Source organism: Ursus americanus, chromosome 11 (assembly GCF_024610735.1).
Source record: "Ursus americanus isolate L20-20 chromosome 11, mUrsAme1.1.p, whole genome shotgun sequence".
Taxonomy (NCBI): domain Eukaryota; kingdom Metazoa; phylum Chordata; class Mammalia; order Carnivora; family Ursidae; genus Ursus; species Ursus americanus.
In genome coordinates this window covers 64,246,844-64,273,251 of record NC_142137.1, presented here as the reverse complement: position 1 = coordinate 64,273,251, position 26,408 = coordinate 64,246,844, and the positions used below count along the sequence as shown (strand labels likewise).

General features: G+C 44.3%; 1 protein-coding gene across 6 annotated transcripts in view; it reads right to left on the bottom strand.

Moving 5' to 3' along the window:
- Positions 1-26,408, bottom strand: part of SCAF8 (SR-related CTD associated factor 8) — a 219,365-nt gene that overhangs the window by 22,889 nt on the left and 170,068 nt on the right. For all 6 annotated transcript variants that reach the window (XR_006780957.2, XR_015726150.1, XR_006780958.2 and 3 more), the window contains exon 22: positions 11,318-11,406. The gene's annotated coding sequence lies outside the window, so the exon portion shown is untranslated. The remainder of the gene's footprint in view (positions 1-11,317; positions 11,407-26,408) is intronic.

The window sequence follows — 26,408 nt, the reverse complement described above, 5'->3', positions numbered from 1 at the left end:
CTCCAACTTCTTTTTTTTTTTTTTGTCTTTATGTTTTAAAAATATTTTCCACATCACTCTTTCAGGAGGAGGAACCTAGAATTGAAAAGGGTGCCAATGGACTATGGCTAAAATATACCCATTTTAGTAGGGAGAGGACCGTATGAAGTCAAACTATTTGTGCATTTCTACATCCTCAACACATGGCCCTGTCCTGGAATATACTGGACACTCTTAAGTGTCCAATAAATGAATGAATGAATTCATTATTATTGAATTCATGAATGAATCACTTAAAAGGATGAACTCAGTCACTAACACAACAAAGAACGTTGTTCACGAGAAAGAAGATAAGAAAAAATAATTAGAATTAGAGTCTGAAGGCATAATTTACTTAAGACATGCTTCTGCTGTGCTCATCCTGTTTCTTCTTTCTCTCTGCCTTAATCTCCTGGTGGCCAGTGTTTGTGCTGTATGCGGGAAGGTGGTGTGGACAGGAAGGGATATAAGTACTGGCCACCATTGCAGGCGCCTGCTTGGTGTGTTCACGTGAACAACAAAGGTGCCTGAACATCATTAAGCCCAAGCCCTCACCCTGCAGATAAAGAAAGTGAGAAATCAAATGACCTGACGAAGGTCATTGGCCCAACCAGCTGAACATAAGCAATATCATATCAGTATTTATTGCTTTGGGAGGGCAAGGGCTATGTGATGCCAAAAGAAACTTATCATAGATTGATCTGATATCAGCTCCCCAGCCCAAACTCTGGGTTGGGTTTGTGTAGTTCAACCCAATTGATTGATTGCTTTTGCACTGATTTTAATGAGAAAAGCTCAAAAATAACACACTCTCTCTCTTTTTTTTTTTTTTAGAGAGAGTGTTTGTGTGCATGCATGTGCACAAGCAGGGGAGGGGCGGAGAGAGAAAGAGAGAGAATGAGAATTCCAAGCAGGCTCCATGCCTGGCACAGAGCCAGATGCGGGGCTCCCTCTCACAACCCTGAGATCATGACCTGAGCCAAAATCAAGGTGGGGGGGGGGGACATTTAACCGACTGAGACCCCCAGATGCCCCTCAAAAATAACACTCTAAAATTTTACTCTGAACACAAAGGACCAGGGGAGTCCTTGCTGGAAATGCATATGTCTGATCCCAACTCCTGAGATTCTAATTCTGCAGACCTGCATTGAGGCTAAAAAATGGGAATTTTTACAAACACATGCAGTTGATTTGGCTATAGAAGCTGTACGCTGGGACACTGCCCCGAAGTGCCTTAGCTCAGCCAACATCTAAAGCAACGCTTACGGGAAGTTCCACTGACTGATTTACGGAGCTTGTCCAACGAAGCGTGACGTGTGCGAGTAACGTGGGTACATCAGGCTTTGAGGGCTACTGCTGTATCACCACTGTTAGAGAGACGTATTCAACGGTATGTAATCATATGCTAGTAGCAAGTGCTGTATTCAAAACCATTTATTTTTCTTCACTATTGGATACTTGTCAAAGTGGAGTTCGCTTCCCAAGACCGAACTAAATGCTGTGCTCTTAACATGATGGAGAGACTGAGAGGCACCACCACGACTTCAGAAGATCCTTGAGGAAAGCAGCCAAGCCGGTCTAGTTCTGCTAAGTGCATGCCTAGCACCCCTATTTGCTATGCACATAGTAGGTACATGAAAAAATATGTTTATAAATTAATCCAATACAAAGGAATATGAAATAGTATGAACACTTGGATAACGCCTCTGTATAAGTAAATACCAAATACTTGTAATTATAAAATTGATTCATCCTTTCTTAGAAAAATAATTGATACGTTGGAGAAGGAATGAACTGTAAGTCTGGGAGGCAACGGAAGGAGAGCAATCCAGGGCTGGAGGGGAAATCTGACCTTTCTTCCTGGGATCTGTCTATGTTTCTGATTCCCTAAACTTTCCATTACTCTAAACCACAAGTTTCTGGAAGGCTCAGTGTATTTTAATTAAACCCCAGTGATGAACACAGACTTGCCAAACTTCATGCTGGTTTGTCCCACTGGGCTTCAAAGCAGAGCCTAGAGAAAACAGTGAGGAGGGGATCCCACTTGCCCACTCATTAGGAATTTGCACGACCCTCCCACAAAGCAGAATCACAGAATAATGGGGTTCGGAATTACCCTGAGCGGGTATAATGGTCCTGAACAGTAATCCTTCCCCTGCCTTCCAGGGTCAGCGTTCTGTTCTTTATTTGCCTGTTTTGTGTTCACAAACGAAAGGTCTGTCTGTGTGACTCAGGCTACGAAAATGCTTCACTTGGCAGCCAACGTGGGTATTCCCCACTCGGGCCTCAGCACAAGTCCGGGAGAAATAAGAAGGCCAGCACAGCCACCCTCCCCTGCTGCCATCTGTAATGGTCCCCGTGGCCTGTGCCAATGGCCGCAGTGGAAGGTGGAGGCTGGAAGGGAAAGTGTGACCTGAGCTAAACTCTTCTCAGAGAGGCAGCATTTTAAAAGTGGGTGGGCTTGACTGCGAGACAGTCTCTCTTTTTTTCTTTTCTTTTTTCTTCTTTCCTTTTCTTTTTTCTCTTCTTTTTTCCTTTCTTTCCTTCCTTCTTCCTCCTTCCCACCCTCCCCCCTTCCTTCCTTCCTTTCTTTCTTTCCTCTCTCTCTCCCTTCCTTCCTTTCTTTTCTTCTCTTTCTTTCTTTCTTTCTTTCTTTCTTTCTTTCTTTCTTTCTTTCTTTCTTCCTCTTTTTCTTTCCTCTCTCCCTTCCTTCCTTCCTCTTACTCTCTCCCTGTTTCTCTCTGTCTTCCTCCCTCCCTCCTTCCCCTCTCTCTCCCACCTTCCCATCCTGCCTTCCTTTCTTCCTTCTTTTCCTTCTTTTTCCTTTCTTTTCTTTTCGCCTTGATCCTTCCTTCTGCCAGCCCTCCTTCTTTCCTTCCTTTCTTTCTCTTTGGGTCTCTTATGAAAATAGAAGGATAAAAAGTCTCAAAGAAATATTCAACTGGCAAAAAAATAAAATAAAATTCAACTGGCAGAGATTTCTGTGAACAGCGCTGGCCTTTCCCCAAATCTGTCACTCTCACCAACTCAGCCCTTTGCTGTCAACGTGAGAGACACAGGTGGCTACTAAGAAAAAGTATGGAGAAACAAAGAGAAAATTCATTAACTAACCCTTACAGGATGGCTGCATGTACGCTCTAATCTGCAAAACGTCACCTGATGGGAACTTGCATGCTCCATGCAAGTCACGCACAGGACACCCCAGTACCGGGTAGCATCCTTGGCCGCTGCATAGCACCCAAAGGCGTTGGCAAGATAATCTTGATTCAGGACATTGAACCACATTATACCTGAAATATACTCTGAGAAATGATTTTTGGACTCTGAACACAATTATGACAGTCACCAACTCTGCCAACTTTACCAGGTAAATAAGGAAAAATAGGTAGTTTAAATATTAAATACTTCAGGTTTTGGGACAATCCCCTCCTAAAATGGGCCCAGAAACCAATTTCCCATTTGCACAGCACAAATTCATTTCAAGAGAAGGGGGGGCGGTTTCAGCCACCAGGTCTCCAAGGCCATCCAACCCGGGATTGACAGTCCCCAGGGGACGCACCGGAAACTGGATGGCAGCAGCGCAGCCGGACGGCCATGAAGTTCAAGTCCAGGAGGTAAACTGATATCTTCATGTTGGGCCAGCTCAGCATTTGCTGATGTGTTTTAAAGGGGAATTCAAGAAGATTTGGAGACAGCTCCAGGCTTGCGTTTCAGTGTTTCGAAGTCATTTTGCTCCGGAGTGGCCATCGCCTCAAATCACCCTCCGCATCCAGCGCTGCCATCTGGGAGCAGGTGCGCTGAGCTGCAGTGGGTACACGCGAGCGCTCGGCCCAGAAAACTGTCATCTGAATGATTTACACACACGTCTTGAGCCCCGTCAGGCACTAAAGAGATGGATGCCTTGCTAATAAATCTCACATTTGTCAACATTAATTTAAGGCACTCCGAGTTGGCAGTCGAGAGCATACTTTTCAAATAAGCAGCCAACTTTTCTTCTATTAAATCTTTAGGAGAATATATTACCAACTTCTGGGAAATACCATTTACTAGAAGTTGAGCTGGAGTGGGCCGAGGAATTGGTAGCATAAATCTTCAGGCTATGGGTCCACGTGTGACCAGCAAGTCAGGTGATGCCGTTGCCTACAAGGCCTCCAAGGTCGTCTCTGCCCAACCACAACCCCTGGGACGGCTCAGGCTGCCCTGGCGATTGTGTCAGTCTGGGAGCAGGACCAAGAAGCCCTACAGTGACAGAGGACAGGTTTGGAGTCTGTGCTGAGAGAAGGGTATGAAATGAAGAAGGAATTCCTGGACCATGAGCTCTTGGAGCTCAAAATCCAGCTGAAAAACAAGATGGCGCCAGTGAGAGTATGAGCAACACTGCTGAGCAGCAGGTAGGTGACCATGCACCAAAAGATGGGACAGAACTTCAAGGAGGGAGGGAGAACATGTTGGAGGGACAGGCAAGGTGGTACTGAGGCAAGCTAGAGGCCCAGGACCTGCAGGGGAGGAGCAAAGGGCCCAAGTGGGTCATCGGGAAGACAACGACTTAAAGTAGAGGTCATGGTGGGACACGGAGTGCCCTGAAGGTCAAGCAGGGAATGGGTCTGTCCTCTGGGCACCCCGGAGCACCAGAGTTTTCTGAAAAAGGGAGAAGAAGAAACCAGCATTTTATAAAGATTGATACAGAGGCTGTGCTATACTGGAAGCCTGGCAATGGCAGAGCCATTAGGACATTGTCGTCATCACCTAGGCCCATGGATCCGAGTGACAGGTGTGTACTCCCATGTGTGCTCAAGGCGATCCACCGAGACAGTGGGAAGAAAATATCGGAATTCTTATTTCCATTTACTTTTAAAATTCCCATATTTTTTAGTGTCTACTTTATGTATTTTAAATAGTTTAATAGAACTGCATATGTTACCAACTGACATGTGTCCCTGCCAAATTCATGTGCTACAGCTGCGACCTCTAACATGACTGTATTTGAAGACAGAAGGTGATAAAGCTAAGCAGGCTCATAAGGGTGGAGCCTTATTTTGGCAGGACTGTGTCCTAATGAAAAGAGAAAGAGACACCAGATCTCTCTCTCCACTCTCCCTCTGCACCCCCAGCTCCCCGTGCACCCCATGCACGCACAGAGAAGAGCCCATGTGAGGACACAGTGAGAAGGTGGCAGTCTACAAGCCAGGAAGAGAGCTCTCACCAGAAACCAACCCTGATGATGCTTTGATCTTAGACTTCTGGCCTCTAGAATTGTGCCCAAAAAAATGTCTGTTCTTTAAGCCACCCCGTCTGACAACACAAGCAGACTAATATAATATAATATATAACACGTAAACAATCTAAAACTGGAAGAGTGAATTATATCTCAATTAAAAAAAAAAACTTTTAAAGGGGGCGCCTGGGTGGCACAGCGGTTAAGCGTCTGCCTTCGGCTCAGGGCGTGATCCCGGCGTTATGGGATCGAGCCCCACATCAGGCTCCTCCGCTATGAGCCTGCCTCTTCCTCTCCCACTCCCCCTGCTTGTGTTCCCTCTCTCACTGACTGTCTCTATCCTGTCGAATAAATAAATAAAATCTTTAAAAAAAAAAAAACTTTTAAAATTCAAGGTCCATATATTAATATATTTTGTTAATGTGCATGATCAAAAGAGTTTGGGGGAAAATGCTCTAGGTGCTGGGGCCTGAGTTGATATGGCAGTGAGTGTTAAGAGCTACTGCAGAGGGAAGATAGAAACTTGGTGAGCCACTGGATATAGGATTTATTTATTTATTTAATATATATAAATGTATTATATATATTATATATATTATATATATATTTTGTATGTATTTTATATATATTATATATTTTATATATAAATAATATATATTTATTCATATAATATATAAATATATTATATATTTATTATATAAATAATATATATTAATATATATAAATAAATATAATATAAGCTCTTAGTTGTTCAGTCCAGGAGACAGGGAGAGCTATCTGTTTCCCTATTAAGAGGGGATGGCAAGACTTGATCCCACAGGAGGCTCAGAGAAGCCCAAGGACCACAAGGACTGGTGGAATTCCTTGTGGAATGCCCTCAGAATGAGAAAGAGGTGTGAAAGGAAAATGGGAATTTCAGGGCCACAGAGGTCAAATGAAGAGAGACTTTCAAGGAGGAGGATAGTTTGGGCAACAGCAGCAGGGAGGTTAAGTGGAAGGGCCTGAGAAATACCTTTTGGAATTGCAGGAGGTCACGGAAGACTTTTAGAAAGTGAATTCATTGGAGGGGAGAGAGTGGACATCGGACGGTAGGGGTTAAGAAGGGACAAATGGAGAGGAAATTAAGGCAGCAGGTAGAATTTGGATTTCAACCATGAGAATGTCAGTATCAGAGTCAGAACTGTGTGGGGTGGGAGGTTCTAATGTGTGAGCTTTCTCCTTTATCTTGGACCCCAGAGGAATTCCCCATGACTAGTGAAACAGTGGTAATGAGCTAGGGAGGTGGGACAGGGGGTCAGGGTGGCGAGGCAACAATAAATTGTTCCATCCTGTTCCAGAACCTTCCAGACAGCTCTGGTTTTGTGTGTGCAGGTCTAATTTTGTAAAGCCAGAAGAGATACACAACTCTCAGATCTACACACTGATTAGAAATCTGAAAAATTTTCCCAAACTTCACATCTTCCTTGAAAGTTTAATGTCGGAGGCAGGTCTGACATAAATGGTGGGACTAAGTGGTGGGAAGAGGTTGGAGTTCATTTGGGCATTAGTATCAGGGTCTCATCCACCAGCACCCAAGAGACCATCCATTTCTATATTCTGGCTTTGCCTGGATGGAAAAGTATTGACCACCTATTTCATGAGTGTGCAAATGAATTCAAAGTCACACATGAGAACTAAATGATATTTATAAAATTCTTTGAGATCCACAGAAGAAAGGCGCCATTTAAGTACAGCGTAAGTATTATCAGCTAATGACGGAGCATCCTGAACAAATCAGATTCTCCCAGAAAATAAACAATAAACCATGTCCTGGGAATAAATTCAGTAATTCTGGAACGCACATTGAACATTTTAGATGCAAAGCAATCCTAGCTGATAATGCTTCAGTAGCCAGTCTTTCCACCTCTAAAATTATCTTCCCAGTCACATCCTTGGACATTGGTGGACTCACACAGAACATTGACATCTGTCTGGTAGAATCATTGATTTCCAGGGCTGGAGGGGTCTCCTAGTCCAGCCACCCCTTTGCTCATTTAATCCCCTCCGTGATCCCCATTTGCACTTTCTTCCATCTAAAGATAGTTTAGAAGTCCTTTAACCATCCTTTGTATCCTCGCAAGACAAGGCTCCTTTAAGGCTTCTGCGGTCCTAAATCTCTCGTCATGTTCATCCCTGCTTATTCACTCTTCTCTTTCTGTATCCTTGCACATCCTTTTAAAATCAAATCCCACTGGCAGGGCCCCAGATTTTCTGCAATAATGGTTTTTGCACACAGTGACTTGCCTGAATTTGACAAATAAAACCTGACGTGACCCTAGGGTCAAATGGCTCATATATATCCTCAGAAAGTGGTTTAGCTGGTCACCGAGTGTTAGGTGATGAGGTCCTCTTTAGATCCTTGAGCTCTGAGGTTACAGTATCAGTCCCTGCCTGAGGCCATTCCTGAGCTGCTAGTATCAGAGCACAACTGGTTAGAACAAACTAGCGATGGGGCTCAGGGATGGCTCCCTGTCCTGGGCTTAGCTGTCTCTTGCCCAGATGGTCCGGGGAACTTGCCAGTGCCTTTGGTTATAAGAGGGAGGGGCAGAGTGTAGAAGGCTCAGAGTAATCACTGGAAAAACAGATCTCAGTAGCATCTATATGAGGGATACGTCGGGCGGGAGCTCTACCAGGGACAGAAGACAGTGACAGAAGGAAAGACAGGAGCCATGAGAAAGAAGGCCTTATGGAAATATGTCTTGGCTTAGGAAAGGGTGAAGGGTGAAGTGCAAAGAGAAAAGAGAGAAACATTCAGAAATTATTCAAGTCGTTCCTCAAGACGGTCTCTTCCCATACTTGGCCTCTCCATGCAGACATCCGGCGTATGTTTGAAGAGAACCTTTCATCAACCCTGAAGTATGCGTGTGCATGCTTGGGGGTGGATGGTTGCAGGCAAGTGTGTCCACGTGTGCTTGTATGTGTGCGGGCATGTGTGCGTGTTTATAAGGTAGGGCTGCCCATAGGGCTGGGTGGGGTGGCACTTGTCTGTTTATTCTCCACTGGCTCAGATGTTCAGGTGAGGGGAAAAGTGCAGGTGGGGCTGGAATGGGGAATGGACTCGAAGCAAAGACAGGGATCTACCCCTACGTGCACACTCTTGAAATCTCTTTCGAAGAGTTCAAAGAGGTAACAAAAGGCATGTGTGCCCAGCGTGAGTTTGACACACGTGAAAATATACACCCAACTGTTTACCTTCTAGAATTTTACGGTGCAAAAGAGGAGGCTAGTCCTAATAGCATGGCAACAGAGAATGTCAAAATGTTTAAGCTATGGTCTCTCAGCAGGCATGGGAAAATGGTTTATCTTGGATCCATGGGCAGCCATTACTGCAATGAGGAAGTAATAGAAGAAGCCATCCAAAACAAAAGTTTCAAGGTCACAGAGAATTTTTCTTCTCATCCAAACACAACAGAATCTCATAAATGTCAGACCATGAGCACAGGCTGGGAAATTCCACAGAAATGGAATTTTTTTTTATGTGAGATCCTCGTACTGGAACTTCAGTTCACAGAGGTTTTCACCTCTTAAAATTAGAGCACTTCACAGAAAGAGTGCAAAATTGACTATCAATCTCACCTTACGTGAAATAAGTCCTTTTTTATGCATTTGACAAAAAAAAAGCTAATCTCCAAGAAGACCATTTTCATTTTAGCCCAGTATTTGACTTTGATATTCATATAAAAATTCGATAGCAATACATTTGAAAAGAACTCAAAAATAGAAATTTTCTATTAAAAAACTGTTGAATAATCTGGTTTACCAAGAATTGTTTGGATCTGTTGCTGACAAAATGGCTCAAGAAATATCGATATGTTCCAAGTCAACAGAAAGGGACTACCCAAGCTACAGCGTAGGATGTGTCTACACTGATGACTCTCTTCCCTGGGTCCTCATAGCACTTACTCTGTTTAGACCATGCACCTATGTTATAATTAGAGTTTTTGTGCCTGGCAACACTCCCTACCTCCCACCTTCCACCTCACTGTGATGGTCTTGGAGGACAGCACCTGCTTCCATCCTCCTTCGATTCCTCTGGAACCCAGGTGAGTGCCTCAAAGAAAGCAAGTGTTCCATAAATGCCTGGAGAGGGTGTGGGAAATATGTTAGATGTGGTAGGCTGGGATCAGGTTACATGGCACTTTGGAATCCAGGCAGAAGAAACTGGACCTGACCCATCACTCGCCAGAAGGAGCCGTTTCGGGTTTTTGAGCAGCGGGTGATAGGAAAATCGTACTTCAGTTCTGCAGCGGGGCACCAGAGTGGGAATCTAGCAGAAGCTGTCGCCAGAGGCGACAAGCATAGGGAATAAATGCAAATCGAGAGTGTTCTGAAAGAGGAGAACTTGGTGACAATTTTGAGGGGATGGAGGACAGGAACGTGTCCGTGTTGGCTGTAGTTACGAGATCAGATGGCTGAAAGAGATTGCTCCTAACAGACACTGGGATGCAGATGTGGGGGCTAGAAGGTTGGTTGGTCACATTGAAACTAAAGAGACCCCCAAGATGAAATGGTCAGACAACAATTTTTAACTCAGAAGAGGAGTCAGGGCTAGAGATTCCAAACAAACTAAGACAGGCTTTAAAGGAACCTAAAATGGGCTTCAGAGACCTCTAAAAGGCCTATATGCTTAGAAGCATCTGGAATCAGAGCAGTGGTGATGCCTCCCTAGCCTGGCCGTTCTACTATTTCATGAAATATTATATTTCCATTCAGCTTCCTTCAGCCAAACGTTCTGAAATTTCCAGAAAAGATCCATTACCTATAAATCACTGTTGTAATTTGCATGGCACTAGTCTTCAAGGGAAGACACACAGTTTCATTGAACTTAGTCTTCAGTGAGCACTCATAATAGACAGCACATATATAGCTCTTACCACGTACCTGGGGCTGTCTCTGGTATTTCATGTGCGTTGTTGCAATTGACGCACGCAAACCCTGCAATGTAGGAAATTTTATGACCCCCAATTTGTAGAGGAGGGAAGTAAGACGGGAGGTGGAGTCTAACACAATCAGTAAGTGACAGAACTGGGATTAGAACCTGGGGAGTGAGGCTCCAGGGACTGTGCCCTTGACCACCGTGCTATCCTGCCTCAAGAGTGAGGGAGTCCTTAACTACAAGGGCACCCAGTCCAGCAGGAGGGAGAGAAAAGTAAAAGTGTAATATGGCCATGACGCGGTAAGTGTGGGACGGAGGTGTGTGCAGGGGCTGTGGGCACATGGGGTGGCTACAGCCTGATACAGTGGGTCCCAGAAAGGCTGCCCAGAGGCTCAGTCACATGAGGGAGTCTTGCAAGGTGGGTAGGGGAAGAAGAGGCTGGAGATCACGCCAGATAAAGAAGAGTAAGAGCAAAGACACAGAGGGACCCAGCACATGACGGGTCCAAGGGTGAGGAAGGGATATGAGAGATGAGGCTGAGGAGGGGGCGAGGATAGGGTCACAGAGCCCTTGAAAGCCAGGTTAGAAGGCTGGGTTTAATCTGGAGGGAGACGGAGGCATTCAGGGCCATTCTCAGGGGAGGGACACGGTGGCACAAGCATCCTGTTTCACGGGTTAGGTAGAGCGGGCCATGGAAACCGATCAGAAGGTCAAAGCAAGGGGAGAGATGAGCCCGGGAGAAATGTGCTAAGAGAAGACCGCTGCTGACATCAGCTTCTTTTGCTCTCTACACAAGCACCCATGTGCCAGCCCCTGAATTGAATGGAAGCTGGGTACATGTTCATTTTGAAAACAACAAAGGTAAGGGAGTCGTTTTTGACATTTTGGGGGAGGGGGGAGCTTAATTTTCAAATTGAACCACTTATTATCCGATTTTCTTCTCCATCAGAATCTCTGTAGGGGGCAAAGCCTAGACAGGGCACATGAGAAGTTTCTGATAACTTCTCCACACCAAGCATTTACTTTTCCTAGACATCTGAAAAAATTGTGAATTTAATGCCGGGGCCGGTCAGACGTCCCCAGTGACCGCGCTAACTTCAGGACGGCCTGCGCATTCAGAACCTGGGTGTGCGCGGACCAGCTGGTGGCAGACAGAATTCATTACTGACCTGCTTACATTGAATCCAGACAGCTGAACATGGAAGACTTCATATTCTGCTAGACTTAGAAGCTCCACGATCCTCTGAGCCATTCTGTCCTAGAAGAAAACAGGTTGGTTCGTTAAACCACCCGCATGTCAATTATCAATTCACACCACATGAAACGAAACGCTCACACTTCACGGGCAAGATGAAGTACAATTCCAACAAATGACTGTGACGCTTCATGCCGAAGCTTGATTTCTGAGTCTTAATTGATACAGCTCACAGATAACCCGCCTCTTTGGCCCTCGGGTCAGTAAAACACCCGTCTAGAGCTTCTACCTGACAGGAGCAAGAAACTGTGAGAGAGAGAAGGTTCTAGGCACATACTTGATTCAGACTCTGCAACTGAGAAGGGTTTTCATTGGAATGTTATCTCCCCAACGGTCAACACATTCCAGCGAGGGTAAAATGAAGGATTCCAAAGTTCGTGTTTGGAATCACAGAATTTTGAGGATGGGGGAGATTCTCCTTCTCACAGATGAAGAAATGATACCCACAGGGGCTGCGCCACCAGTTACAGCTGGAATCAGAGGTTCACCAACCAGGGCTCTTTCTGCCACAACAGACGTAATTTAGGTGTCGTGCCTCTAAAGTGAGGGCTCTCGTGAAGACTTTCAAGTCACGAAACGCGCCATAGTTCATCTTAAATTTAAACTTACTTTAGAATCTTTTAAAATGTGGAAGTAATTTTCATTTTCGAAATTCTAATAAGCTCAAGTCTTTACTTTTCATGGAGAAATGAGCCCCAGGCCAGGGTAGGACAAAGAGGACTCTCCCCCGTGACCTTCCCATATTTTCAGCCTTTTTCTGAAGCGCAATTTGCCCCTGGCTCCATAGCAACTCAGAAAATTCTCAAGTACTTGAGCTGGCTGAGGCTTTAGGCTAATGGAGTTCAAACCCTCATCACACTTAAAAAGACAACAACAACAAAAAAAAACCTGTAGTGCTATCAGATGGTGAATTAAAGGGAGAGCTAGTCCAGAAAACCCTAAAGAAACATATGTTAACTGAGCATCTGTTGGTGCTAAGCCCTGTGTTCTCTCCCCTAAATACATCTCACTCAGTTCTTAAAATTGCTCAGACGGAGCTCTTCCCTCCAACCAACATTTACCTGAGCGTCCACTACCTGCCAGGCACCAAAGTGTACAAAGTATACAAAGGAGAAATAGACATACTTTGTTTCCTGCCTGCAGTGAGGTCACAGTCTAACAGGGATGGGGCAGAGACAGTCAGCCGCGTTCGCTAGCCCTGTGTTGTTCAGACAGCCACTTGTGACTTGTTAGATGATCATGAAATTAATTCAGTGGGTCTTGATCAGCATTAAAAATAAATGAGTGAACAAATAAATAGAACAGCACAGCACAGAATAGGAACTATCAGCATGCATGAGGTAAAGGTAAGGAAACTCACAGGGATTTATGTCTGTATATCCGTTTCAATCGTGTATACAATCGTAAGATACATTTCCTTTTGTGGGTCATGGTGGAAAAAAGCAGGAAAGCTCTCCAGTTATAGGACAAAGTGACAAGTGCTCTATTAGAAGTCCACACAAAATGGTGAGGGCAAAGAGGAGTCAGAGAGCACCTGTCTGCGGATCCATTAGCACCTGGCCCCAGAGGGAGCTGGGGACAATCTTGGTTCTCACCAAAGAGAAGTTCTCTTAAGGATGGGATGTCCAAACCTAATAATGCTCAGCGTTAGGACAAGCTCAACAAGGACCGGTATGAAGTTTCAGGGACTAGAGAGGAAAACAAGGTAGGGGGTCCCTTCTCCCGCAATGTTGGAAAGAAGGTGGGCACCTCCAAAGCCAAGCCAGGCTCAAGAAGAGGGAATTAAACCTCAAGAAGATGGAACCCAGATCTAGCCCTGATTGCTAGATGTGTGGGAGCGGCTGGAAGCTCCACCAGCACCAGCTAGCTCTGGAATGAATTCCCAGAGGGCAGGAGAGAGCCTCTGGAGTTTGGAAAGCCGGGAGATGGGAAGTCAGAGGTGGGGCCCTTTACACGATCTTAATCTCGAGATCAGCGCCCCCTTGGGATGGCAGGTTACTGCAGTCTCCCTTATCAGGATAGAGTTATTACTAAATCTCCTTTTCTTTTAATATCACTACCTCCAGATATTCTAGATACCATGTTCATTATCTGAGGATCGGTGGCAATCAGCCAGATGGCCATGCAGAGATTTCTTCTCCAGTTTCTGAGGGAGGACTCAGGGCAAGAGAAATAAAGACCTTCGTATAGAATAAGGTGAGTCACTCATGTTGGAAGACTCTCTGACATGGGAGTTAAGTGACTGCAGCAAGAAGTCCCTCGGGGGGCAGTCAATGCATTATTTTGGTGACTTGGTTTTTTATCATTTAACAAGCAAAGACATGAGATGATGTCAAGATGAATTATCATGTGTGTTATTTAATCCACATTTCCCTTGTACAGACTTATGATAACAAAGTGGCTTTTTTTTTTCTAGTAATCTCTTCACCCAACGTGGGGCTCGAACTTACAACCCTGAGATCAAGAGTCATACGCTCTACCAACTGAGCCAGCCAGCTGTCCCCAGACTTATGACAAGAACTGGGTACTCCGCAAAATAAACAGCCCGCAAAATATAAAGAAAAATAACAACTCGATGTTTATGTTTCCTCCCCTATCATGTGTGACAGAACCATACAAGCACAGAGTCTTTCATAAGCTCCCCCTCACTACGGGTGAAGGCTAAAGAAAGAATACGAACGTACGTCGAAAGCAGGAGACATAATGAGGGTATGAGTGTTTATTCCAGTAAAAACAAATTAAATAGTTGATGTTAAAATGCTTCATGAACTACGTGGTATTCTGTAAGTATGGACCATTTTTTAGTTATCATCAATGCTAATAAATTATTACCAAGTAAAAAGTTAAAAGCATGAGTGCTGACAAGTAAATAAGATTGTATTTGATGCTTCCCGACTATGTGGTTTTTCACACATCTTTAGTTTTAAACCAAGGACTCAGGTGTCACTAACATTTTCAAGGGTAAACAATAATCAGGCGGAAAGTTTAATAAATAATTGTTCTTCAAAAGAGAAGTACAGATTGACTTTGATTAGTAAAAATGACCTGCATCATACAGATACAGAAGCGGAGTGGTTTGTCTGGCCTCACACAGTGACAGAACCAGAACAGAAAGTCAGACCCCCGTGACGCCAGAGTCCTTGCATTTTAACTTCTAACCTTGCTCATGATCTTGGTGGTTGGTTTGCTTTCTCATACGGAGCTATGAGCTGTTTCTAGTCTTTGTCCAGAATACAGATGATTGCATATAATATAATGATTATATATCATAATCACACACATCACAAAATCAACAGGATCATAGAATGAAAAGCTCTCCCTGAACAGCTGCAAGACAACATCATCTTTTCTACTGCTAAGTCTAGATTCAAAAGATTTTGGGCTCCTTAGCTTTTTAAAATTAGTATTATTATTATTATTTGGTTTTACTATGTTTCAATTAAAATTAGGTGTTATCACCTTGTGTTTAGGGGAAAAAAGTCTCGAAATAATATTTCACACAAGAAAGGTAACTAAAGTGGGTGTGTTGCTGGTAGAATTTAACTTAAATACGTTAAGTTCTACTTAAAGGTTGTTCAACAGATAAGTTATATGGGGATGGAGGAAGTATCTACAGTTTTAAAAAGTAGTAAAAGGTACAGTCAATAGTTTTAAATGAGCGAGATTAAACTTTCTAATCTAGAGACGCACATTTGGATGGTAAAACGACTACAAGTTAAACACAAGGAACTGATTACCACAGAAGTTCAGCCAAGGAGTGGTTTCTTGTAGGAGAAGAGGGGGGTCTGTGATTGGGGTGGGGCACACGGAAGGGGCTTGTGGGGCTAGTAGCAAAGTTCTATTCCTTGACTTGGATGATGTCCCCTTACGGTAACTCACAAACCCATGCACTTGATTTGTGGGGCTTTCTGTACTGGCAGGGTTTGGGTTTTTTGGTTTTTTTTTTTCTTTTTAGACTAAAAGGATTTACACAAATAAATCATTTGTTTAAAATTGGAAACTAACAATACATTGATCAATTACTTGTTGTTTTCAGGTCTGGTAGGACAAAGAGAAAATGAAAGCACAAGTTCCCTTTTAGCTTTTAAACCAGCTGGGAGCAGCTCAGAATTTCCTCTCCCAGCAGGCATGGTCAAGATACACCCTAGGCAAATTCTACTGAACAACAAACCAAGGCCAGCAGTCCCGTTTACGGCGGAATACCTGGGTCTGGGATCCCAGCCAGCATGGCAAAGGCCTCTGCTATACCTCCTGGCCTGGCTCCAGCGACGAGAAAAGAGAGCACATTGCAGAGGACACAAGCCATGGTTATGCGATCTCGCTCTCTAGAGTCTAACTTCGCTCCTGTTCCTGTAGCTGAATAAAATGCTTCGCCCTCTTCTGTTTATTTGCACAGGGGGCTGTTTAACATAGGGGCACAAAGGGTAGGGGAAAGCCACAACCATGTGGGCCAGAATGATTTCCAATCACAATAAACACGCCCAAAGAGGGAGGAAGATGGCAAGTGATATATTTCCTTTCTAACATTCTTTAAAATAAATGCAGGGCCCTGGAGGAGGCAGCCTGACATGTTTCCACGAGATGAGTAGGTGCGGAGAAGCACAAAGCTTTGCACGCTACCTGCGCCACACCCCGGCCCCATTCCAGACCCAGTCTGGCAACTGGCTCCCAAGAGCCTGAGTATCTGGAACCCGACTATGATGCCAAGTCCCCTTCACTGCTTGGAAATTCACAAGGCTCCTGTCTCTTCCATTGGCCCTTGGCAGCTAACATCAGGGGAGATACTCCTCGCTGACACATTCTGCAAAGCCTCCCGCATCTCCCAACACAGGCGCGGACCACGGAGCAATGCTGTGACAGTTTAGACACCCCGGCCACGACAGGCCACAGCTGGGAGCCAGCCAAACCTACATTCTGGTCCGTAATGACCTTTTGAAACTATTTCCCCTGAAACACGTGAGCAAAATCCACACAAATTTTAAGTAACATATAATTGTTGTGAAAGAATATAAGGGATTATATTTCCTTCATCTGCTTCTATGAATTTCTCCCCTGAGTGGCTAAGTCCACGTGTCGTGCTGCATGACTCACTTTGAACGACGTTCAGCAACGCTGAGCACCGTGGCACAGGGCACATTACACACTGTGAAGCCTTAAAACGCAATCACCAACAAGAAGCTGAATTTCCCGTTGCTGTCGGAACGGAGTGTAAGAGCATAAGCTCTCAAGTTCCATAAATGAGAAAAGCTTCTCTCCTTTTCAACATGAAAAGACACCCTCCCCATCCCCCCACCACACGTCTAACAACTAATGACCTGGCCATGGAAAGGCTCCCATCCAATGATTAAACTTTGCAAGTCTATCAAATTCCCATCTTAGACAGCTTATTTAGTTGTTGTTCAAAGCAACAGTCTATGAATATGTTGTGCTGAAGCTTAAGAGGGACATACGATAGCTTTGCAGGGTGACCTGTTGTTATTATTAATGTTGTCCCTAGAGTTGTGCAGTGCACAACCTGTGAGACGACATATGGCAGCCCTGATTATTCTTATAGCATCAGAATATACTCTTTATTTGTATATGTGCATGTTATATATACTATAAAAGTAATATTTATATTACATATTCCATACCCATGTAAATCCTATTGGTTCGTCAACTCTTATTCAGTAAGTTTTGTCATTCTAAACCAACATTAATAAGCTAATTATGTTTAGTGCTTAAGTGTGAGGTTCTTTCTCTTTTTAATCTTTGAGTTATAAATCTACTTGAAATTCACACTTAGTTTCACCAGAGTTCACTGTGATCATTGATTTTCCCTCCTTCCCCCATTCCATTGGTCACCCAAATTGGAGCTGGATTCTTATTCTACCTTATAAATCTCTCTCAAGTCTCCACCCTCTCAAGCCTTCTGATATCTCCTCCAGACCATTACAGTAGTTTTTCACCTGGCCTTCCAACTTCCAAATCTGGCCTTCCAAATCAATCTGTCACATTATAGCAAGAATTACTTTTTCGAACACAGATAGGTTTAGATCACTCTGTTTTAGAACATTTAAAGGCTCTATATTCCCCAAGAGATGAAGTCCAAACAAGTCTCTGTAGTATCTGACCAGTCTACAGTCCAATCAGCTCATCAGTCTGGGTTAAAATGACTTCCAATACCAACAAACATCCATTCATGCATTCATTCAATGAATATCCACTGTGTCCTCTTAAAAGCACAGCGGGATGGAGATGTTATCTAATGTGACACTGGATCATTTTGCAATATACGAAGGTATCAAAGCAATACACCTTAAATTTACACAATGTTATGTATCAATTATATCTCAATAAAGTTGGGAAAAAATAAAGTTACAAATAAAGATGTCTTAAACACACACACACACACACACACACAGTGGGACTCAGGAGGACTGAAGAAAGTAATAAGACCCATTCCCAGACATAGGGGTGTAAATACTTTGGCAGGAGATACCAACATGCAAATAAGCAATTATAATCGATCATGGTGAGTGCAATTGGCCCCACGCTGCCATGCCAGCCTCATATCCAGCGATGCTCCCAGGCACAGTATTTGCTTCTTTTCTAGGGCTGCCTGTTCTTGGTTTCTACCCCTACTCTAGCAAATTCTTATGTTGTGCCACAATCATTTGTTTAAGCGTCTCTGCTCACTGCTACTCTAAGGGCAGCTCCTATAGTTTAAGGAGCTGTGACTTCTCCAGCTCCTCTCCTACCACTTGGCACACAATGCAGAATGGTCAAGTTCAGCAAGGGAAAACCAGGCGCCCAGGGCAAGGGGCTGGAGCCACTTCCCATCCAAAGCAGTCACTCCTTTGGTCCTGCCTCAGCCCCTGTTTCACTCCTGTAAGCCTGTTTCCTTCCCAGGGTGCGGGAAGATGTTCTCTGGGGCCCCAGAGGGCTGCAGTCTCAATGAGGTGGACGTGGGAGGAAGCACCAGGAAGGGACTGCAAACTCATAACGAGGTTGGTTCATTGGGCTGCCCTGCACAGCAAAGATCCCCTGCAGCTAACTCTAGAATCTCTTACTTCTTGAGCTCGGTAACTAAGAGTCTGGGTTCCATGGATGTGGTTTCTGGAAGTGGTTATCTTCGCCTGAGGCCAATATGTTAAGGCTACTGGAATAAATATGAAAGAAGAAATGAGGAATCATACCTGAATTTAAGGACAAATGACTTCCTTCCCTCCCTCCTTCCTTCCTTTCTTCCTTCCCTCCCTCCTTCCTTCCTTCTTAAAGGTGGAGAAATTAACTTGCATGATCGATAGATGTCATTTTTATATACCTGAATATATTATTAAACAGTCCATTTAAAAAATCCATTTCAACTAAGTGAAATTAATTTGTCATCCATTTAGTCTTACAGAGGGTAAGTCTTAAAGAGGGTAAGATGTGGAAGCTGCCCTTAAGAAATTCATCATCGAGTGGCAACGTTTAGTTCATTGATAGTTCTGCCATTTCCCCCAAACTAAGACATTTCAATCCATAGACATTTATTTTGGGGGGAACACAACTCCCTCTAGGCTAAAAGTGGTGACTTGCCCCAAGAAAAATGGGCCAAAGCCCAAATGATAGAAAGATAGACTGGAGTGTGTATGTCTGCAGAAGAGCATCTGTTCATAAATATTTACAAATACAAAGAGAGGTGGGTGAATGTGGATGAAGATGTTTGCCCTTCAGATCAGCGTGGGGGGGGGGGGGCGCAGAGGTGGCCATCACGGGTGCGTGCCCTAGCCACAGGGGCCAGCAGCGGGGGATATGATTTCTTGCCCAACAGCTGGGATTCCCCCAGCTCATGATCACCCTGTGACTGTGAAAGTCCCCACCTTGTTCTGCTGCCTTTCCATGGAATGGGGACTGAAGACCTGATGTGCCCGACCCAGCCTCTGCCTGCTCCTTTCGCAGTTTACTCCCTGGCACCCCCATCTTCCCGGCAAAGGCAAGGTTATGAGCCTGCCCCTTCCTCGAGACAATCTGATGTGCTCATAAGACAGGCTTTGGAGACCCGGGTGTCATTCTCCTCCTTACTACCCCAGCTCCATCTCTGCTCCTCCGGGGGGCATGGGGGGGGGGGTGGTCACAGCAGCCTCTGTCTGCAGGGCCTGTGACTGGCCAGGTTCAGAGTCCTACGAATCCAGGGAAACTTCAGTAAGTGAGCTCAGCAAGTCAGCATCTTCATCTCAGAAATGAGAAAACTGGGATTCAGAGTGGCTTACCCAAAAGATGCCCGGTAAGTAAAAGCCATAATGGTAAGTTATGGCGAAAACCAAAGAGACGCTGTTCAAGTTTGAGAAAAGCACATTCCAGAGCAGTGGTTTCCCCTCTGCCCAGCTGAGGCCCATCTGAAGCAAAATTTGCTTTTCCTTTCTTTTCTTGAATGAAGTAAACAGCCTCGCTTTTAAATTCATTATGTAAAATTAGCTCCAGAGTAACAAGGAGCACAGACTAATAAAGTCTGGTTGGGAGGAAAGAAGTTTCCAATCTACCAATCTGCCCTATCTAAAACCCACAGCCTTTCAAAAAATTCAAGGCAATGTTTGCCCAGAGATCAATTTAGTCTTGCAGAGAAAACCCTGAAGTCGGGCGGGAAGAATGTGAGTAACAAGGTGCAAGGATCAGCATAAATTCAACTTCAAAAGGAGAATAGTCCCTGTTTCTGTAAACACTCCCCTTCCAGATAAACAACTGGGTCCCCAGATTGAAGATGAGTCATGCCCATCCCCGGAGTCCCCCCAAACCACACATTCCTCTCCTGTCCTCCGCAGGCATTTGCATACATCCTAACCTAAACCAGGGCCACTTATAAAAGGGCTTGTGTTTAACTTTATTTTATTTAATTCCAGTGCTTTCTTCCAGCTACCCAATCTGTATGTAATTAAAATCATATGGCAGCAAACGTTGAACGGTATGAAAAGTTTTACCATATGTATACAATTGACTAGCTGTAGAATTTGGCATGTCTGCAGTGATCCCATTAAGTGGGGCGAGCCTGGCTTATTTTGGAGTATATGTTATATGTTTTGGAGGAGTTCTGTGGTTCGCTTCTACTCATGCTGCCTGTGACGCTTAACCCTTTGTCAGCAGTCCCCAGGTTATGTTCCTGCCTCTCCACCATAAGGATCGCTGCACCCTAGCTCTTAGATGATTTGCCTCATTGGAGGAAGGCTCCTTTGAAAACTTTCCATTTTCAGAAGCAAAATTAGCTTTCTCGGTCTTGACAGACAAAGGCGGGGCAGATACCATCAAAGCCTCCAGGACCAAGTGGAACCGAACAGAGAAATTGCAGATGGAATCATTGCTTCCAAATCCTAAAGGCACACTCCTTGAAACTTGAAAGAAGTAATTTTAGGACAAAAAGAGGAAGTGCTGGGCTACCGTAGATAATAAAAATATGAAACTTATGTCCCAAGAGGTAGCAGATACAATATAAAAGGATTGAAGCAGGAGTTAGCAAAGGTCATGCTGACAGATCCACCTTTGAGGAACATTCTTGACATTCTGAGACTGACATGAGGGAGGAAAACTATATCTTCCCAAACTGATCATACGCCCCCCGCCCCCCTCTTCCCTGCCCAACAAAGCAGCCTGGATGCCTTTGTCAGAGGAAGAATTCTAGGTTAGATGGGCCTCCAATCTGACTTCATAGGTCACTCTACTGAGACTTGATAGACTGTACAGTTCATATGGCTACATGGTTGCAATTTTGCTTTAAGCCTTTCTTCAATATAGATTTCAGAATGAGCTGAAGTCTAACATGTGACGTGAAGAGACACATGTTCTTTTTTTTTTTTTTAAAGATTTTATTTATTTATTTGACAGAGAGAGAGACACAGCCAACAAGAGAGGGAACACAAGCAGGGGGAGTGGGAGAGGAAGCAGCGGAGCAGGGAGCCCTATGCGGGGCTCGATCCCAGGACGCTGGGATCACGCCCTGAGCCGAAGGCAGACGCTTAACGACTGAGCCACCCAGGCGCCCCGAGACACATGTTCTTAATCCGTGGATTTAAAATTGTTTTAGAATTACATCAGTGAAACATATCCTCATAAGAAGAGTCAGGTCACCAATCCTCCAATGTGAGACTCTAAGAATAACACAGAAGAAGATCTCCCAGGTTGGCGACCACGCGGAGATGCGGGGAGAGTGGCGTGGCCAGGAAGCTCGGCACCCTCTCCCCACACCTCGCCTTGTGCCTCCTCCCTCTGGCTGGGGCCCGTGCCTGCAAGAGGGAAGCCTCTATTCCTGAGACCACTCCTGCTTTGGGAACCTGAGCAGATGGAGTAGAAGAAGCCTGCAAACCCGAGTGGCCTCACCCTGGGAGATATTTTCATAAGATACAGTGATGGACTGGATAGTGATTGATGACTGGATGAGATTCTAGTCATGTGCCAGGATCTTGTGACCTTTAAGACCGCTCTGCTACGAGGGACCCAAGTTCAAAGACCGGGAGTGGACTGTAATATCGGGATGTGTAAGTGTTACAAACAACACCACAGGCTAAAACGGTGTCGCTTAGGCTCCGTCACCAAACTGGGGCTTCATACCTAACTGCATTGCGGTTTCAGCCTCCCCCAGAAATGAAGACTTCACTGGCCAGTCAGGAAGTTTCTGGTCAGTACCAGTGAGGTCATTTGTCGCCTGGGCCCTCTCCATTCCTCAAAGGAAGATGAGGTCATCTGCATGATAAGACCCGCTGCTCTTCCCCCTCAGGGAAGGTGACCTTGCCTGAGACTAATCTTTTCTTTTACTAATAACTTCCTTGCCTCACCCTTCTTCCTATAAAAACTTTCCATTTTGTACCATTCTCAGAGCTCTCCTCTGCTTGCTAGATGAAATGCCGCCCAATTGGTGAATCATTTAATAAAGCCAATTAGATGAACTAAAAACAAACAAAAAGCAATGTAGGATAAAACAACTTTCCAGCTGAATGTCTTACAAGTTAGTTGTTAAAAATCTTTAAAAAAGGACTTTCTGGAGCTAAAAAAAAAAAAGGAAAGAAAAAAGAAAAAAAGAAAAAGAAAGGAGCTTTGGAAAACATCAGTTTGTTGCTAGAGGCAGGAGTCCTGCCAAGCTGGGGGGGTGGGGGGTGGGCTAAGGCCGAGGCACGGAGCATCTGCTGGGAAACGGAGTCACGGAGAGCAATGACCTCAATTCCCTCATCAGATCACCTTTCCAAACCAGAACTCAGATCCTGGTGCTCAGCGTGGAATACGAAAGTACAGACCCCTAAGATTAGAAAAACGAACCTAAAGAATTCATCCCTTAAAACAGGAAAATATTGTGAAGTGTTTAAAGATCGTTTGGGAGACAGAAATGTCACATTTGCAGCTTGGGCTCATGGTAAATGATGAAAAACATGAGCGTTGACCAGCCGAGTGAAAGAGCAAAGAGAAAAAAGAAAAAGAGGAAGCTGTGGTAGTGGCACTAACGGCCTGAACTCAGGGAAAGGAAAAACATGTAAGGAGAAGACCTAACCAGGGGGAGAGAGGAGCTCCAGATTGTAACGAAGACGGGTGAACTGGGCTGTCTGACAACTCCGCTGGGTCCGCCAAGCCCCTGGCCTGCGTGAGCCTGTCACCTGCAGCATGGCCCCCTCACACACCTTCCAGACGCAGGGAGGAAAGGACTGAACTTCTCGGTCTACAGACGAGGACACTGAGGCTCAGAAGAGCCCCAAAGTCACAAAATTAATAAGTGACCTCTTTGACTTGAGTCCTGTGATCTTTTTCCAGTAAAATGCCTTGATCTTTTTTTTTTTAAGTCTTTATTTATTTATTTATTTGACAGAGAGAGAGACAGCCAGTGAGAGAGGGAACACAAGCAGGGGGAGTGGGAGAGGGAGAAGCAGGCTCCCAGTGGAGGAGCCTGATGTGGGGCTGGATCCCAGAACGCCGGGATCATGCCCTGAGCTGAACGTAGACGCTTAACGACTGCACCACCCAGGCGCCCCGATTTTTTTTTTTTTTTGAGAGAGAGAGCATGAGTGGGGGGCAGAGGAGATGGAGAAGGAGAGAGAGAATCTCAAGCAGACTCCCCACCGAGCCCAGAGCCCAATGTGGGGCTCCATCTCATGACCCTGAGATCATGATCTGAGCCCAAACCAAGAGTCGGACACCTAATCAACTGAGCCACCCAGGTGCCCCAAGTGCCATGATTCTTGACACATTAAACAATTTGAAGAAAAAAGGTAAAAAAAATTTTTTTTCTCCCACCATTTTCTCCTTTCTTACATCTATTACAGAAAAACAAATGGGCTCCAAACATCTTTCTCCTCTTTGGAAGATGTAATTCAATCACTAGAGGAGAACTAACTAACTTAGGTGATTGATCAGATTCTTTCTGAAATGATACCATCATCTCCCCCCCTCGTCCCTCATTTATTATCTAGGTAGTACTGAAAGTTTGGGGGAAATGGTAGGGCCTTTCGGGAGGCTAGAGTGAAAAGTCTTTCTTTCATGTTCTATTTCTTTCACTGAAGGCAGAATGGGGAAATGCCATATTCCGTCTGGGGACCCACCGCTGGGACCAGTAAGGATTTAAGGGACACACAAAGGCTTTCTTTGGCATCAGGTAGAGTTACGAACCTATCTGAGGAAACCAGATGGAAAGAACAGTGGATGCCAAACGTACTGTACAAAAGAAACAAACACTGCATTTATCACAATCTCGATTCTAAAAATAAAAGCATTGACTTGGGCACCCGAGTGTCTCAGGGCAGGGTAGGTTGAGTGATGCTTAGATTAGCCTGAGTACTTAGTCTTATCTCTTTTCCATGGATTAGTCCCTAATGTTTTTCTGACTTTCTCCTGCTCTGGGTGGAATCTTGTAACGTGTGTTACTGGCCTACAGATGAAAGCCCATTGCAAATCAGCTCCCTGTTAATTCAGTACATTTTAGGACTTCTTCCCCTTGCCTAACAAAATACAATATTTTGATTTTGAATATTTCCTCCCAAATCACCAAATAGGTGCAATTTCCTTAATTGGTTTCTTGGTTCAACTTGAGCTTGTGTGCCCTTATTTCCATCTATTCCACAGAGTTGGATAATAGGAGATCTTGTATTTTCCAGCTCCTCTTAAGTTAGAACATAAGGGAATAGGCTTAAACTGAACTAAGAAAACATCAATTCAGAAATAAGAATTACTTCCAGACCAGTCCAGAGGGTCCAGTCTCCACGACCACACATGCCTTCACCGAAACAGAAGCATGAGATGCTTTAACCTAAATAACTACTCTGTATTATCTTGATAGAGTATCCACAATTTTCGAATTTATCATTTCCGCAGCTTAGGCAAACTGTTCAGCTGATCACTACAGGAGATGGCTAAGCTAAGAATCACTAGGTGATGGGGGAGGGGTGGTGGGCTCTGCCTGAAGCTGGGAGCTTCAGGCTGCTCCTGGCGTGATAATCCTATTAAGCAGCTCCTCCAACAACAGCCTGGTCTTGAAGTGAGTGGCTGAAAGGTAACAGGTCTGTGATCTTAAGTGTCACTTAACTACATAGGTAAAACTCCAGGCTAAACTCAAGGACTCATCAGCATAATCAAACATTGAGCATGGAGGGCCCTCCAAGGAGCCCACTTCCCGACAGCCTGGGTTCTCGTAGTTACAGAATGGTCCTTGGAGAAAGGGGTCTTGCCTTATTTGGGCAGAAGCAATTTACTCTGTTCACTAGAAACTCACCCTGTCTAGACTATGGGGTTGATCTCAAGGGTGGGGATGAAGAGGAACTCTTCTGCAGCTCGCTTGCCAAGGTAAAGGCCTCAGGTTCACTCTCACAGCAATTATAATCAATCTCAAGACGTCCTTTGTGTAACAGAGGATGCTGAGACAGCTGCTTCTTCATTAGTCGGGAAAATTAAATAGAAACCTCTTGTGAGTAGAGCATCCACTGGCTGATACCAGTTCATCCCCCAGTGGATGGCCCATTTAGATGAATGGAAACGCTTTTTTGTCCAGTTATTCTATCAATTACTGTCAGAAAGATGTTAAAATCCCCAATTACGATTGTAGGCTTATCATGCCCTTAAATTCTGTCCATGTTTTCTTCATGTATTTTAAGCTCTGTTACTAGGTATATACAGACTTATGATTGCGATGTGTTCCTGGAAAATTGTCCCTTTTATCCCTGATAATATTTATCATTCTGAAGTCTATTATCTTGTATTAGTATGGCCTCTCCAGTTTTCTAAAGCATACTGTTTGTAGGACACACTTACTCCCTCTTTTTACCTTCAACCTACCCATATTTATATTTAAAGGCAGCGTATCTTTGGGTCTTTTTTCCCAGTCTAACAATCTTTGCCTTTAAATTGGAGTATTTAGTCCACTTACATTTAATGTTAATTATTGATGTGATTGGATTTAAATCTGCTACTCTGATTTGTTTTCTATTTGTTCCAACTGTTATTGTTGTTTTTTTAATTCCTCTACTCCTCCTTTCATACATTTTTCTGGAATAATTAATTTTTTTTTTTTAGAATTCCATTCTCATTCCTCTCCTGCCGTTTTAGCTGTGCCTCTGCATTTTCTTCAGAAGAGCTAATATGATTTTTATAAAGCACCAAAACAAATGCCTTCACACCCCCTGCCTGGATACCAAATCAGTACATTAAACTATGTACAATGGTTACTGAGGGGAACCGAGAATCCTGCCTCCCACCTCCCTACTGTGTCTTCCCCGAGGTACTTAACAATAAAGAAAGGCAATTCACCCTGCCTTCCAGGGAGCCTGTCTAGTACTGTGATTCTACATACTAAAAGAATTATAGACGTTTTGTCTTCAAGTTTTCTTTATAGTAATTTTTATAGACTCTAAATCCCCGGATCTTCATGGCCTCCATCCTAAGAATTCAAATTCCTGCATTTATATTTTGTTTCCTATTTTGTTTCCTTCCAATAGGATTGCAATCCGTTCTCTTAAAAAAATTTTTTTTATTGACGTCTAACTGACACACAATATTCTGTTTCATGTGTATAACATAAT